Source organism: Cebus imitator, unplaced genomic scaffold (genome assembly GCF_001604975.1).
Source record: "Cebus imitator isolate Cc_AM_T3 unplaced genomic scaffold, Cebus_imitator-1.0 Scaffold72, whole genome shotgun sequence".
Lineage (NCBI taxonomy): Eukaryota > Metazoa > Chordata > Mammalia > Primates > Cebidae > Cebus > Cebus imitator.
This window is the reverse complement of record NW_016107387.1, coordinates 4,212,716-4,230,094: the sequence shown is the minus strand read 5'-3', so window position 1 is coordinate 4,230,094 and position 17,379 is coordinate 4,212,716. Positions and strand designations below refer to the sequence as shown.

Sequence of the window (17,379 nt, the reverse complement as noted above, 5' to 3'; positions counted from 1 at the left end):
AGAGGGAAAAGAAAGAAAGGGAGGGAGGGAGGGACTGGGTCTGAGTGTTTGGATTCAACACTTAAAATACCTGTCAAATGTTTGATGTTATAGGAGAAGCCTGAATGACATATTCTGACAGCAATAAAAGTGTACTGCATTTCATACCATACTAATCAGAGGGCTGTTTGAAGAAACCCCATCTTCAGACAACTCCTCTGGCTGGGCCAGTGTTCTGATACAGGTGCCACCTTCTCTCAGCCACAGAAGAACACAGCTGTGGCCTGCTAGGGTGGGATGCCTGATAGTTTGCAATCCGCTCCGCTCTCAGACACATCACGCCCCTATCACAGTCCCCAGTGGGTTCATGCTGGCCATCACATTGGCTCACTGCAATGTCAGGGGAAGATAGCACACCTTGAGGTTAGGGGGGAAAACGGAGCCTCAGAAAAGTCGACAAAACAGGCACACAGGTAGAAAGTGGCTGAATCCACGCCAATCCAAGTTTTGTAGATTCAAACGTCCATGCTCTTTCCTGAGGCCTCTCCAGATGGAGTTATACAATCCTGTGTTCATGACATGTCCCTGGCTTGCAAAACCAGAAAGGAACATCCGGGCATGCTGTCTGTACTGCACCCCCTTTCACTGTTGTGTACACCCACACGCTGCCCTGGCCCCATGATAGAATGCGCAGAAACGTGGCATCCATGAGTAAGTCAGGAGACCGGTGTGGACCTGGTTTCCCGTCCCACTTTCCCCCGAGCTGCTGTGTGACGTCTGGCAGAGCGCATCACCTCTCTGAGCATCTCCCTCATCCAGAGCCTGAGGGGCCTGTACATGCCAGCTCCCAAAGAAGACCTTTCCAGGCTTCTCCTGAGAACTCTGCCATGTCACTTGGGGCCATCTGGCCACTACAAAAGCTAGCTACACTAGGGAATTAGGAAAAGGCAAACTGAGGAGCGGAAGATCCAAAACAGGAAACTGAGGTAAATCCCAGGAAATCAAGAAAAACTCACTTCCCAGAGAGCTCATTTCAGCTACATCCCTGCCCAAGTGGCTTCCTTATCTTTCCAGATCCTTGGGTCACAGTGCGACCCAGACTCGCCGGAGGCATGAGGAGGACGGATACACACGGACACAGAAGAATCCCCCAAATCCTCCCGGAGCACAGCCAAACCCTAGCCAAGCCAAGAGGTCATCCAAGGAAGATGTCTACTCTTGCACGAGTGGCGGCTGCCTCGGGTTCAACCTGGTCCAATTAGCTTCGAGCATCTGCATCAAAGAGAACCAGCAGCGCCCTTGTTCTAACTCACCTCAGCGGTGTGGTCTGTCCTTATGCAAATCTGACACACTGGTCATTTTCTGCCACCATCCCCACATCCGCTGCTTCCCTGAGGCATCGGCTAATTCACTGTGCAAAGCAGCATTTATATATAGAAAGTTGCAGCCACGCAGGTTAGCATTAAAATAGAGACTTGACGTTGCTGTGGCAACCAAACAAATGATATTCAAAATGAAAGAGAAGTATTCTGCAATCGAGAAAGCATGTCCACAGCCTTCCAGGGCAGCTGGGCCCCTTCCCCCTGAGGGTGGGTGGGACGCCTCTGGAGAAGTGCCTGGTCCTGATGAACCTCCACCTCCCCATTAGGTCACCCGTTCTGCTTTCAGCTGCAGCCAACACCCCCTGCACACGCTCCTTCCTGCCTGGCGTGGACCTGAGGCCAAGACACTGAGGGAGTTGGATGATCCAACCAGGTAGAGCAACTGGCAAAAAGTCTACTCCTTAAAGCGCCAAGGAGAAGCAGCCCGGGCCCCTGGTGCTTTAGTAAGGATGCTTCTGGAAACAAGGCTGGCCTTCTGCCACTGCCTGCCATAGCAAAGAGTCAAGAGACCACCAGCTAGCTGAGGGACACTGGGCAGGCTTCTGTGCCTCTCTGAGCTTCCAGCTTAAAATGAGCCAGGAGTGGGAGGAGGCAGCGGCAGCCTAGGGTCTTCAACCTCAGGACTCTAGGATGTGCAACTTTTCCATGTTGCCACCACCTCCTTTTTCTTTTTTTGAGATGGAGTGTCGCTCTGTCACCAGGCTGGAGTGCAGTGGTGTAATCTTGGCTTACTGCAACCTCTGCCTCTTGGGTTCAAGTGATTCTCCTGCCTCAGCCTCCCGAGTAGCTGGGACTACAGGCATCTACCACCATACCTGGCTCTTTTTTTTTTTTTTTATTTTTAGTAGAGACGGGGTTTCAGCATGTTAGCCAGGACAGTCTTGATCTCCTGACCTCATGATCTGCCCACCTTGGCCTCCCAAAGTGTTGGTATTACAGGTGTCAGCCACAGGGCCCGGCCTACCACCTTCTTTTTCTACATTCCTCTTAGATATTGCTGAAGCCCCAGGGCCACACAGAAGCTACCGATTCCCAGATCTGGCACACGGAATAGCCCTGTCACTTTCATTCTGTACACCTGACCACCACCCAAAAAGCCCACAGCCCCCAAGACAGAATGTCTCCTTCAAGGAGCCCCTACAAGGCTAAGGGGCTTTGGACAAATCTTGTACATTTCTGGGGCTCATTTATATATTTCCAAATCAAGTGTGACCTAGAAAGACTTAAATTAAAAAGACTGACAATACCAAGTGCCAGCAAGGATGCAGAGCAACTTGAATTCTCCTGTGTTGCCTCTGGGAACACAAAACGGTATAGCCCTTCTGCAGGGAAGTGTGGCAGTTTCCTGCAACATGAAACATACATTGATCATGTGGCCCAGGAATCCCACATGTAGCCTGTGTTTCTGAACCAGGGGCGACTTTGTCCCCCCAAGGACATTTGGCAAGCTTTGGACACATTTACTGCTTGTCATGATGGAGGTAGGAGAGGCGAATTGAGTGCATCAGCTCCCTGCAGAGATACCTGTTGTTTCCAAAGAGACACCTGGAACCGAGAGTACCTCTAACGTAAGCTGAGGGCCAGAGAGACGCCTTGGCTGTGCAAATACACAGAAGGCTCTGCAAATGGTCTCCCTTCTGCCCAGCCCAAGCTCCTAGGCCAGGATCAAAACTGACTGTGCCAAACTGCTTCCCACTCCTGGAGCAGTTGTCAAACCAAATGCAAACCTCATGGTTGCCCCACTGAACCCTGGAAGAACACAACTTCCTACTTACCCCAGAACAACAACTTCAAAGCCACTTCGCATGGTTGCTGACTCCAGAGCCACACACAGATGACGGATTACAAGGAAGAAATCAGAACCATATGGATTTCATATTCAGCAAAATAAACAGAATTACAGCATCAGGGTTGGGCCCAAGAAACCAGGGGGCTGTGTGTTTGGCCCAGAGCCCGGGCTTGGTGGCCCCCAGCATGGGCTGGACTCTCTCGGCCTCCCCACCCATGACTCCCACAAACAGCGCCAGGAGCATCCAGCCTGCTGTCTGCCCCTTCTTGCCAAGGCCCCAGCGAGCGATCCTCCTTCGGCTGACATTTTCGTGTTTTATTGAGTTTTTTTATATCCTCTTTTATGGTACAGTGGAATATAGTTCAGCTTCTTTTCTAGTTTCATCCAAAGATGCACAAGCACCGACAGGAATGCTGTGTTGCTAATGACAGTGTGGCAGCTCCAGAGCCTCTGGGGGGAAGCTGTTGGGGGGGCAGCCATGCACCCACCCCCTTGCAGGCCCCTGGATCATTTCTCCCACGGCGAACTGTGCTGGGTGTTTCCACACCCAGCCTCACTCTCAGCCCAGAACAGAGGAACTCTTTCCTCTCCCAGTTTCTACGGAAACAACATGGCTTTCCACGTGTAGTCTATGTTTCTGAACCAGGGGCAATTTTGCTCCCAGGGGGATGTGGGGCAATATTTGGAGGCATTTACTGGCCAAGGATGCTGCTAAACACTCAGTAATGCACAGGACCACCACCCACAACAGAACAATCATCCAGCCCAAAATGTCAATAGCATCACAGCCGAAAACCCTGGTACAGATACACTGACAGGGCTTCATTTGGTTCCCAGTGCCCCGACTCAGGTGCACGTCCACAGAGGGATCAAGCTTAGGACTTTTAGAGATCACAGACAAGCTCTGACCTACATGAAGGAGGAGGAATATCTACCATTCTGGTCATTACTTTAAAGTAAATTCTAGGCTGGGCACAGTGGCTCATGCTTGCAATCCCAGCACTTTGGGAGGTCAAGGCGGGTGGATCACTTGAGGTCAGGAGTTTAAGACCAGCCTGGCCAACATGGCAAAACCTCGTCTCTACTAAAAATATACAAATTAGCTGGGCATGGTGGTGTACACGTGTAATCCTGGCAACTCAGGAGGCTGGGGCATGAGAATCACTTGAACCTGGGAGGTAGAGGTTGCAGTGAGCCGAGATTGTGCCACTACACTCCAGCCTGGGTGACACAGTCAGACTTTGTCCCAAAAATAAGATTTAAAATAAATTCTACAACTGATCAGGATATAATTTGATCTTCCAATGAGTCTTTACTGACATAGAGAAGATATAAACAAAACTTTAAAAACATGAAATGCATCTTGCCTACAGAAACCACACAAACACAGTGGGCATAGATCATTTAAATCTCTTGATGTGAATAACTTTAAATAACACAGCTAATTCTGCTTTGCTGGTGGGTTGATTTGTGGTCTCAGAAATCCCTGAACCAGCAAATCAGAGCTGCTCACATCCCTATTCTTTCCCTTTCCTTTCTTCTCTCCCCCTAGGAGTGCTGAGCCACCATTAGGGGATGCTAATGCCTAATGACCCTGCAGCTCTCAGCCCTCACCTCAAATGCCCTCTCACCCGCCAGGAACCTGTGGGTAGCCAAGGAGTCCTACACAACGTCGTGCAGTACCTGGGGCAGCCCAGGGGAAGGCGAGGATGTCCGGGGAGCTCCAACCACCCTGTGCAGACATCAAGGGGTACACAGTAGGATGGACCCCTCCCCACCAGCAAGGGCAACCTTTGCCTCGCCCTGTGCTTCCACTTACCTGCTAGCTGGGTTTTCCACAGTGGGCCAAGAAATGGCAGCAGAGTGACTCTGCGGTGGTTTCATGGGGCTTCCCCTAGAGGAACAGACAGGCAGAGCTTCCTAATGTCACTTCTTTGTCATTTTTGCAAAAGGAGTCCCTGCTCCCACCTACCTCCATCAAAATAATAGGCAACGGCCTGGTGGCACCTGGCACACGTGTGTGTGTGTGTGTGTGTGTGTGTGTGTGTGTGTGTGTGTGTGTACATGATACTCACATAGACATCCCTATGTCCTCCACCTCAGAAGGGCCCCTGCCATCCTGTCCTCTCTGCTGAGGAAACCTCTTATTTAACTTCTCTGTTGCAACAATCCACCATTTTCCACCAAAGCTAACATCTCTGCTCCAAAGCAGGGAAGTGGCAGCTCCAGCAAAGCCCTGTCCCACCATCTAGGCTCTATGATGATGCTTATTTTGGAGAATGAATTCAAGGTTCAAACAGTCCAGCAGTTTGCCCCAGGCAAACTGGGACAAAGTACCTACACCTACAGCTAATAACAGCTGTGCCGAGATCAGGGTGTCAGGGTGAGGATCTCGTCCAAGGTCACGCTGCTCACAAGATATGACACTGAGGGCTGAACCCTGCCCATCTGGCTCTGGAACTCTTAACTCATCACCTCCACTCTAAGCTGTCCACAAGGGCAGCTTCCTGCCCACGATCCTGACCATACGCTCCACCCCTGGCCACCCTCCCTGGTCAAACGCTTCCTTCAAGACACTCAGGCCACGGGCTACCCCTTGCATAGGTGACGAGAGGACAGAGGAAGCATCTTTTTTTTTCATCCAGCCACAGCAGTTCCTTTGTTGCCTCAATGCCCCTCATGAGTCACCTCCCCCACAGGCCATTGCCAAAGACAGCCCCACTGTAGCACGAGCGTGCGTCCCCACTTCCCTTTTCCATTTCCCAACGTGGCCCTCACCAGCTCGAACATTAGTCACATACAGACCGACAGAAGTTCAAAGATGCCCCAAGAACGTGGTTTTTAAACATAAGGTCCCAGCGGTGGTAGCTGCGGCAGCTCCTTGACTCTCTCACTCAATCTCCTACACCTTCTGGGGCCTTCCAGATCAATTTCTTCATTTCCTGGGTTCCGCAACACACAGGGACCGCGAGACTGCTTTTCATACTTGGGAGTCTCGGGCCACAGGCTGGGGCAGAGGGAAAGCCTTGCAGCATGATCTGGCATTTCCAAGTACACCCTGGGGGATCTGTGACCAAAAAGCACAGCAGGCTCTCGTAGCATCTGTATGCTGTATGGGCCTGCCCAGCAGCCATACATGCCCCCTGCTTCTGAAGGAAGCACCCTGATTTTCTCCTGGGGAACCACTTTTCCCCATTCCCAGCCCTCCAGGTTCCTGGGGGCAAGTGGCTCCTGCCTGGCCAATTAGCACCTGCCTTCTACCCAGCCATAGTACTAGTTCACGGAAGGGCACATTACCCATCTGGGGCTGGATACCTGGAATTTGGTTTTGGAATTACTGGGGAAAGATGTATTTCCATGACAGGATGCAAGCCTTAAGCTGCTGACGGTCATGTTGACACCTTGCAGGAAGTCTCTCTGAGAATGGAGCCAATACAGAAGGAAAGGGGCTGATGAGGAAGAGAGGGAAGCAGAGAAACATCAGACTGCTGACACTGTTTAAGCCACTTGATCAAATCATACCTGAAGCTGAACTTCCTGGGACTGTTCCTTTTTTGTTTGAAGCCAATTTGAACGGATTTCTTTTCACTTGTTCTGTCCCCAGACTAAAGTACAGTGATGCGATCATAGCTCACTGCAGCCTTGAACTCCTAGGCTCAAGTGATCCTCCCACCTCAGCCTCTCAAGTACCTGGGCCTGTAGGCTCATGCCACCACACCTAGTGAATTTATTTTTTATTTGTAGAGATGGGGTCTCACTACATTACTGAGGCTGGTCTCAAACTCCTGGGTTCGAGTGATTCTCCTGCCTCGGTCTCCCCAAGAGCTGGGATTATAGGCATGAGCCACCACACCCGGCCTGAGTAGGATTTCTGTAACATTTAATAGAAAGATTCGTGGCTAATAGTCTCTTGGTAAAGGCCAAGGTATACAGATAGCAACACTCGAAACTAAAGAACATAAAACAGGGAGAATTTAGAGACTCAGTTCCTTTCCTGAACCTGCACTTGGATAAGCTCCTCTTCCAAAGATATCTGCATTTCTAAAAACCTTCCTTTGGCCACTAGAACAAATTACCATAAACTTGGTGTCTTAAAGCAACAGAAATGTATTCTCTCACAGTTCTGGATGTCTAAAAATCAGCATCGTTGAGCTGAAATCAAGTTACTGATAGGGCCATATTCCTCCCAGAGGGTCAAGGGGAGAATTCAGTCCTTGACTGTCCCAGCTCCTGGTAGCTGCTGGCATTCCTTGGCTTGTGGCTGCATCACTCAAATCCCTACCTCCCCAATCATACCCCTTATCTTTCGTCTATAGCCAAATCACCTTCAGCCTCTCTCTTATCTTCAAGGTCAGCATCTTCAAATCTCCCCCTGCTTTCTCTTCACAACACCCTTTCCTCTGTGTGTTTGTCTAATACTGCTCTGCCTCTCTCTTATAAGGATGCTTGTGATTACATTTAGGGCTTACTCAGATAACCCAGGAAAATCTTCTCAACTTAAGATCCTTAACTTCGTTGTACCCACAAAGGCCTCTTTTCTAAATGAAGTAACGTTCCCAGGTTCTGGGGATTAGGACGTAGACCTATGATGGAGAGCCATTACAAGCTGCCCTCATCAGGCCAAGTCGGACTATGGATCAGAAATGTTGCTGTCAACACCTCTGATGCTTCCCCAGGTCCTCCTGGCTGGGACCTCTGGGGCCAAGTGTGCAAGTCACATAGCACCGAAAGAAGAAATAGCCAGAATGTTGGGGCTGGACTCAGAGCGGAAGATGTGCCAGGAAGGTTGAGCAGGATTGGGAGTCTCAAAGAAGGTCTATGCAGAGCTAAAGTTAGGGGGCTATGTGCTTGGGGGAAAAATGTAACTTGACCTTGAACTAAGATTAAGGAAATTAAAAATCTCCATACTCCAATTTCCCTAGTGACCAGATTGCTGTGGGCTAGGGTAGGAAGACACCATCTACAGCGGAAGTGGGAGAGAGAGGAAGCTGGGATTGAGGAAGGGCAAGACAGACTGTGTGATGAGGAACCAAAGCCAGGCTAATTTTTTTTTGCAGAGACGGGCTCTCACTATATTGCCCAGGGTGGTCTTGAACACCTGGCCTCAGGCCATCCCCTCACCTCTGCCTCCCAAAGCCCTGGGATTGCAGATATGAGTCACTGTGCCTGGCCTACAAGTCAATTTTTTAAGACAGTGAACTGTTTATTTCAAGGTCTATTAATTAGGAAAAAAAACATATAACTAGTCCAGAAAGCCTGAGATGTTACTGCCATTCTGCAAGACATCATGGCACCCTTGCTCTGCTTAGACTGGCTCCTGCGGTCACCGAATTTTGGAGTCAGGGGGAGCATTTCTAGGTCTCCAAGTCCTCACAGTATAGGAGTGAAGAGAATGGACTTCGAAGCCAGATTGCCTGGGTTCAAATTCATGTTTTGCCTGGAAAAGCTGCTTGATCTAGCTGGACAATCTCAAATCAGCAATTCCCATGAAGACAAAAGTAATAATGATGATGATATGATTATTAATAATAATACCTGTTACAAGGACTAAATGAGTTAATAATGTACATAAAGCTTTAAAAATTGGCCTCTCATTGCTGACACTGTAGGCAAGTTCTAGCTTCTTCTCCCAGCTCCATGGGTCTGCCTATGAGATCCAGAATGAGATCCAGTAAAAAGAAATCCCATTCAAACTGGCTTCAAACAAAAAAGGAACAGTCCCAGGAAGTTCAGCTTCAGGCATGATTTGATCAAGTGGCTTAAACAGTGTCAGCAGTCTGATGTTTCTCTATCTCTGCTTCCCTCTCTTCCCCATCAGCCCCTTTCCTTCTGCATTGGCTCCATTCTGATGAAAGGTCCTGATGAAATTGGGGGTTGGGGAGGGGGAGGAGTTGAGCTTCCAGCCAACCACAGCAGAGTCTCCTCTGCCTTCCATTTTATTCTAACTCCCTTCACTTCTTCAGGCAAATGCCTCACTTTGGAGCTTACCTCAGTCCTATCCTGCCACCCCATCTGGCTAGGGGGTAATCAGAAAGGAAGGCCAATAGAATCAATGCTGAGTATATGCCTGGTGATTCACACAGAACTATCAGGCCAACCTTAAGCTAGGAATGTCTGCAAACACCCGTCCTACTCCCCTTGTACAGTGACAATTCTTTGAAAATACAGCCTAGACACTCTCCATACCCTGCCCCACCCTAGCTCAGGGTGGGCCTGCTAAGAGATCATTAACCATCTCCTATAACTCTAAACAGAGGCTCAGACCCAGAGAAATAGATTCATAATTGAATCAGGTCTTTTGGAGGGAAGCTGATATCAACATTCCTTCACCGTGACACTAGGCACTGAGGTGTGGTCACTGTTATGTTTTGTAAAGAATCCGGCTGTGCCATCTCTGACCTTATAGGCCTAAACCAATGGTCTCTACCTTGGTCATTTCCATGAAAACTATTTTGGGTTTGTGTTAAGGTTCAGAGGCTTAACACAAACCATAGCTGAGACTTAAGTCACACATAAAACACCCCAATACTTCCTCCCAAACCTTTAAAGCTGCTTTGCACGAAGCACAGTGACATCACACAGCACCCCAAAGAGGGATAAGTACCCCGATATGTGCTTGATAGTCCGCCTCTTCCCAGAACATCATCAACTCCTTCAGGGTGCTTCCCTAAGTTTGATTCTAGGAAAACTTTCATGGAACCTTTGCTAGGAAGCCCCTGAGCCATTAAACTAGGATGACCCATTGACCCAGATGAGGCCCTGGGTCTCCTTTCCTGAACTGAAGACAGAGGCAGGATACGCTGGGAGTCCCCAAGACCACCCTCAGCTCTGACAGTTCCCTAGAAGAACTCACGGGACTCAGCAGACGTTTTACTTCTCATAAAGACGTATGACCAGACACAGTAGCTCACACCTGTAATCCCAGAACTTTGAAAGACTGAGGCAGGAGGATCACTTGAGGCCAGGAGTTCAAGACCAGCCTAGACATCATAGCAAAGCCCTGTCTCTACAAAAAAAAAATAATAATAACAAAATTAGCCATCATGGTGGCGCATGCCTATAGTTCCAGCTTCTCAGGAGGCTGAGATGGGAGGATTGCTTGAGCCCAGGAGTTTGAGGCTACGGTGAGCTATGATTGCACCACTGCACTCCAGCCTGGGAGACAGAGTGAGATCCTGTCTCTATTTTTTTTTTAAAGGGTCTTATTACAGCAAAAGGATGCAAAAGCAAAATCAGTGAGGGGACATAGAACCTGGGACAAGGTCCTGAGGAAACCAGGTGCAAGTTCCACGAGTCTTCTCCCAGTGGAGTCACAAAGGATATGCCTAATTCCTCCAGCAGTGAGTCCTGCCAGCTGTGTACAATGCTGTCTGGCGGGTAAGTGCATTACAGACACAGTGTCCAAGGTTTTTACTAGGGGCTGGTCATGTAGGTACCCCCTGCCTAGTATAAACACAAATTGCAGACTCCCTGAAGAAATCCAGGTGTTCGGCACAAACCATATTATTTACATGAACAGTAGAGACAAGCTACCCTTACTATTTAGGGAACAGTGGGAGTGCTTCCTAAATGCGAATTCCCAGACACTAGCCAAGGGCCAACCTTGCAAGCAGGCCTTTCTAAGGGGGGTACCCCGGTCTGCTATGTTGACTCTCTCTGCCCCGTGGCCATGGAATGTTTACTTGAAGGAAGCCTCCCTTTTGTCTGGTTCATCCAGTGGAAGAATCCTGCCACTAAATCCTAGACAGGTGACAAGCTTCTCAAACACTTGTGTGGACAGAGAGCTCCGTCCCTCACAAAGCTTCCTCTTCCATGTTGGCCTGTGATCCTTGTTAGCCCAGAAACACCAGCCTCTGAGTTCAATATTTCATGTCAATAAACACTTCACATAATAACCACCACTCCCATGATGCTGGGTCAGGCCTTGCGCCAAGCACATGACAAGCATGAGCTCATTTAATATTAATGTTTTTATGACGGAGTCCACTGTGCCTTAGAGACGCAAAATGACTTGCTCAAGGCCACAACGTTAAGGGCTTTGAACTCTGGTCCACTTGGCCCTTTGGCTGAGACCCTGAACCCCCCACACCCAGCATCTCTTAGAAGCCTATCTTTCACTGATCACCATTGTAATTTTCAGCATATTCTCATATCATTTTCCTCTTATTTGCTAATATTTCTAGTTGACTCTTAAAAATTGAACAGAACAGAAAATGATGTTAGTCTCTGAATGGAACACTAGTGACATTTGCCAGAAATCTACAATAACCATAAAAATAACCACAACAAAAACCAAGCCATGTTATTCGATCTCTGCTGGCTACTGCTACCTGCTGAGGCCTGCTCTCACCCAGCACCTCCCAAAACTTTCTCCTCAATGTCATCAGAAGCAAGGAGAAAATTCCAAAAGGAACACCCTTCTGTTTATGTGATTCCCTGGTACTGAAAGTCTTGTCCACAGACCACCTAAGCCCATCTTGGCACGGCACGTTGGGAAATGCTATACTAGACCATAGGCACTAGATGACCTGCCCTTGGTGGGCTCACTAGTCCCAGAAAAGGACTCTCGGCATTTTTTTTTTTTTCTTGAGACAGAGTTTCCCTCTTGTTGCCCAGGCTAGAATGCAATGGTGCCATCTCAGCTCACCACAACCTCTGCCTCCCAGGTTCAAGCAACTCTCCTGCCTCAGCCTCCAGAGTAGCTAGGATTACAGGCATGCACCATCACGCCCAGCTAATTTTGTTTTTTTAGTAGAGATGGGGTTTCTCCACGTTGGTCAGGCTGGTCTCAAACTCCCAACCTCAGGCAATTCTCCCCCCTCAGTCTCCCAAAGTACTGGGATTATAGGCATGAGCCACCACACCCGGCCAGACACCCAGCTTTCTATGCACCCCACTCCTCCATCCCCATTCTTGAAGTTTCTTCCACCCCTTTCCTCTCTCATTCACTCTCATTTATTCTCCGACTTTTGGAGAATAAAATGGCCACGAGGTACTGGGAATCATCCAGACACTAGCCTGGGTGAGCTGCCCAGCCTCCCAGCCCAGCTGCCCTCTCTCTTCTTTTTTTTTCAATTTTTATGTTTATTTTTTGTAGATGGAGTCTCACTCTGTACCCAGGCTGGAGTGCAGCGGTGTAATCTCGGTTCACTGCAACCTTCGCCTCCTGGGTTCAAGTGATTCTCCTGCCTCAGCCTCCTGTGTAGCTGGGACTAAAGGCCTGCACCAACAAGCCTGGCTAATTTTTGTATTTTTAGTAGAGACGTGGTTTCACCATGTTGGCCAGGCTGGTCTTGAACTCCTGACCTCAGGTGATCCACCCTCCTCGGCCTCCCAAAGTGCTGGGATTGCAGGCAAGAGCCACCACACCCGGCATCCCTTCATTCTTCTTTCTGGTGCCATGGGCTCTGCTTAGCTTACCAGGCTACTGGCCTGGCCTTGCAGAGAGAAAATGCCCGCACAGATGCAGTCCCTCCTGCCCTATTCTAAAATCCAGAGTCTAGAAGGAGAGGAGCAGAGGCAGAATGGGCACGTCACAACCTAGGGGACAGAGGTTGGGGTGGGGGTGAAGGAAGAATGTACAGAAAGCAAAGGCCAGAAATGTGCTATTCGGTTGATGCAGAAGTAATTGCGATTTTTGCCATTAAAATGGACAAAATCGCTATTATTTCTGCACCAACCTAAATCTTTCTCTAGAAACCAGGGAGTACATTCCAGACTCCCACATCCCCATCCCTGTCTGACTCCTACACAGTCCTCTGGCCTGGCGTCTGGAACACCTGCTCAGCCCGATCATGAACTCAAAGGAGCCACCTGACAGGGTCAGAGGGTCCCACCCAGAAGCCAGCTGGTGGGGTGTTCCCAGCCAGCAGGACCCCAGAGAAATCCAAGCAGAGAGAGCCAGTGAGGTGACTGAGGGCTCGGGCTCCGGAGGCAAACAGAGCTGCATTTGAGTCTCGACGCCACCATCCCCCTTGGGCAAGTGGCTTTCCACACCCGAGACATGGAACCAAAAACCCACTACCACACAGCGTTGTAGTGGGAAGATGCGAATCACCCAGGGTCTGTGACCAGGATACATTATTTTTCCAGAGCTGGCTATGGGACTGGGGCCACAAGAATAGAAAACAGGTGAAGGCAGAGTACAAGCATAGTCGCCCCCGTGTCACAGGAGACAGCCAGACATGAGGAGCTTGGCACAGTTAGAGGTGGCGTCAGACAGCCGAGGGCTCACCCAGCAAACCAGAGGCTGCTTATGGGGTCAATGGATGCCCTTTACTTGACCTTTAAAAAAATGTTTGACTTAGCTTCAAGCATATAAAAAACCAGGAAAGGTGTAGTGAAAAAAGTAATGAAAGCCGGGCGCGGTGGCTCACACCTGCAATCCCAGTACTTTGGGAGGCCAAGGCAGGTAGATCATTTGAGGTCAGGAGTTCAAGACCAAAACCCCATCTCAACTAAAAAAAAAAAATACAAAAATTAGCTGAGCATGGTGGTGCCTGCCTGTAATCCCAGCTACCTGGGAGGCAGAAGCAGGAGAATCACTAGAACCCAGGAGGCAGAGGCTGCAATGAGCCAAGATCGCACTACTGCACTCAGCCTGGGCAACAGAGCGAGACCATGTCTCAAGAGAAAAGAAAATACAAAATAATAATAATAATAAAAGATTTCAATTGTCTCTTGAAAACTCAGGTGGGCCATACTGTAGATGCTGTGGATAGGATGAGGAGAAATGTTGCCACCTTCTCCACCATTCTCCAGCGCAGTGGTCTGCAACCCTGGCTGCCCATGAGAACTACTGGAGAGCTTAGAAATGCCCTAGGAAGCCCTGGTCCCATTAAACCAGGATCGCCAGGGCTGGAGGTCAGGGCTGATCTGGTCTTTGGCCCTGGGGAAGCACCTCTACCTGCCTTATTCAGTGCTGGTTATCTTCCCGGCCCAGACACTACCTGCCCCCATAGCAGGTTCAGGCAAGATTCAGGAATAAGGAAAGACTGGGGCCTCAGAAGACAAATCCAGTACGCAGGCCCCTGCTGGTGGCCTCGGCTTTAACTTGGTCCACTCCACGGTACCTTCACTGGAGGGGATGAGGACCTGGCATAGCATCCCTGTTCCCTTCCCCCAGCCTTCTTTCATGGCTGTATCACCTCTGCCCACCCCAGGAAGGACACAGCTGCTGAAGGTCAGGGCTGTGTGGAGAAGAACCAAGGCAGGTTTCCCGTGCCCCCGGCCTGGGGACAGCCTCGAAGAACAAAGGACATTCAAGTTCCAGGCTCTCCTCCTGTCTAACAGATTCTTCTGCCTTCAAATATACTTTTTGTAAAGCCCTAGACCCACACCATCACCTTAGAAACTCCCGTTCCCATCCCTCTCTGATAGAAGCATCTATCTGTCCACAAGCCTCCCCCGATCCACAGGAGTCACTATAAATGTAAGGTAAAGAACAGACCAGCTGGCTTGCCAGAACCATCTTTAGAAGTGATGGGGAAGAGGCTCTGGGAGGCACCGGCACCCACGGTCGGTCTGGCCCCAGGATTGGTGAATTAGTGGCTTATCTGCAATTTGGGATATTTCTCACTGGTTTTGTGCCATTGGTCTAAAAACCGGGAACTAAAAAAGAAAAGAAAAAAGTGGTGTCTGGCCGGTCGCAGTGGCTGATGCCTGTAATCCTAGCACTTTGGGAGGCCGAGGCAGGAGGATCACAAGGTCAGGAGTTCGAGACCAGCCTGACCAACATGGCTAAACATTGTCTCAACTAAAAATGAAAAGAAAAAAAAAAATAGCTGGGCATGGTGGTGTGCACCTATAATCCCAGCTACTCAGGAGGCTGAGGCAGGGGAATTGCTTGAACCAGGGAGGTGGAGATTGCAGTGAGCTGAGATCATGCCACTGCACTCCAGCCTGAGTGACAGAGTGAGACTCTGTCTCAAAAAAAAGGAAAAGGAAAGAAAAAGAAAGGGGCATCATCGTTCCCAGGCCCATTCCATCATTCCGAGAGTATGGGGCAAAGTGGTCTCTGTTTCACCCAGGACAGGTGGCATGATGGAAATAGAAAAGGTGGCCCTCCCCACCCCAGGACCAGAGTGACAGCAAGGCAAAGGCTCGCTGGAATGAGACAAGGAAATGGGATTTTGATTGCATACATAAAGTGTGGTGTAGCCAGAAAACAGTGACAAGTGACATGTGAATCGCACAGGTGAGGGCTTCCCAGAACTCGACGTGTCCCCACAGGCCGTGTGGCTCAGCCTGAGAAACAAGAAAATGAGGGCAGATGTAATCACTATGCAGGTACCTCAGTGAACTAATCCCACCCCAAAGGGCTCTGGCACAGCTGGAGACAGGCCTGTTTCACGATGTTCAGTTTAAGGTCAAGGGGCACCCCTCCCCGGCCAGTGCAGGCTTGGATCCTTCACACTTACTGGTAACAATCCTGGAAGTCAGAGCCCTGGACTTATTCTCCAAGCACAGGACCATTTTGCTGTCCTTGAGCACCAGGGGAGAGCAGGCAACAGTCTACACCTTGCTATTCAAAGCCTTGCTGTTTTATAAGACATGGTCTATAGACCAGCAACACGGAGCTTGTTAGAAACGCAGCATCTGCACCCCTCCCCAGACCTCCTACACCAGACTGTAGTTTAACAAGCGCCCCAGGTGAATCGTGAGCACATTAATGTTTGAGCAGCACTAATTTAAAGCTTATGAGCTATTTTACCAGTGCATAAGGGAATTCCTAGGTACTACTAGGTACTGATCAAGTGAGTGACAGCTACACAGGTGCTTGAGGAATTTCTAGACAGTTTCAGTGGTGGCATCTCACCCTGACTTTTTTCTCAATTGAATTCAAGGCAGCAGCTACTTCCTCAGTTTTGTAACTCACTTATCAACCCAGGCGATCTCAGATGAAAATGTTTTCCCTTCGCCATTGAGCCTGGCAGAGTAATGTCTCAGGATGTATTTATCCATCTGTTTACTTATTTATCTGTGCTTCACGTTTACTCATACATTTATTGGGCACCTACTATATGTCAGGCGCTGAGAATATGCAGATGAACAACCCCAGCCCTGTCCCAGGGAGAGCTTGCTTTCTGGAAAAAAGATGGCAGTCAGCCACACACAGTGTCATGGACATATTGCAATGAGTAATAGAAGAAAGCAAGTGCTGAGAAAGCAGAGGGCGTCCAGAAAGCGTTCCTGGGAGCGGGGTGCTGCCCAAAGGCCATCGTAAGGATAGGTTTTCTCTTTCCCAGGCTTTTCTCTGCTTTTCTTGCTCCCTCTCATCTTTCTTTGTGTGAGATTGACTGCCTTTTCTTTATTCCCCCTCCCTCCACAAACTTTGCATGTATAGAGTCTATTTACACTACTTAGGTGGTTACACTGACATTTTTAACATATACACTTGACTTCAAGCATAAAGCTAATCAATAGCTCTTTTCTCCTTCTGAATAATACAAAACCCCAGGAGGCTTTCACTTCGCTCCCTCCCTCCTACCTTCTCAGTGTTAGGTAGCATGAATCAGCCAAAGATGCTACTTTCCCCCCAAGTTCTGGAACTCTCTGGTTATTTGTTCTCTCCTGCCACTCACAATTTTCCAGGAAAACAAAAATTTCAAATTGACTTAAGAGGAAATGGAAAGCCTGAATAGGTCTATAACCTTCAGAAGAATTGATTTGGTGGTCTAAAATCTACCTTAAAAAACTATCTGTCGATGTGGTTTTACTGATAAGTTTTCTCAAATCATTAAGAAAAAAAACACTCAATCTCTTCCATAGAGAGAAAACATTCAACTCCTTTTAATGATACCCAGATATCAACTTCAAAGAAAAATAATGGGAGAAGAAAGGAAGTAAAAGCTCCTAACCTCACGTAGAGAATAAGTGTAAAAATTCTAAATAAATGTTAGCACATCCTGGAAATGCAAAGATATTGAAACGTCAGAAAACTCATTAAAGTCACCACATCAGAAGAAACTACAAGGACAAAAAGGATAATCGGGATGCAGAAAAAGCACCCGACAAAACTGGACGCTCATTTATGATTAAAACGCACACACCAGGACTAGAAGGCATTTTAGTCTGATAAATTATAACTATTGAAAATTAAAAGGAGGGCCAGGTATGGTGGCTCACGCCTGTGTAATCCCAGCTACTTGGGTGGCTGAAGTATGAGAATCGCTTGAACCTGGGAGGCAGACGGGAAGTGAGCTGAGATTGTACCACTGTACTCCAGCC

General features: G+C 48.8%; 1 protein-coding gene across 2 annotated transcripts in view; it reads right to left on the bottom strand.

Annotated features, from left to right (window-relative positions):
* The window catches only part of GAS7 (growth arrest specific 7), a 282,620-nt gene that overhangs the window by 145,720 nt on the left and 119,521 nt on the right, over nt 1-17,379 (bottom strand). Inside the window, exon 1 of one of the 2 annotated variants that reach the window (XM_017531434.1) lies at nt 1,293-1,427. The exons of the other annotated variant lie outside the window; for it this stretch is intronic. The gene's annotated coding sequence lies outside the window, so the exon portion shown is untranslated. Of the gene's footprint in view, nt 1-1,292; nt 1,428-17,379 lie in introns of those variants that run through there. 2 annotated transcript variants of the gene reach the window in all.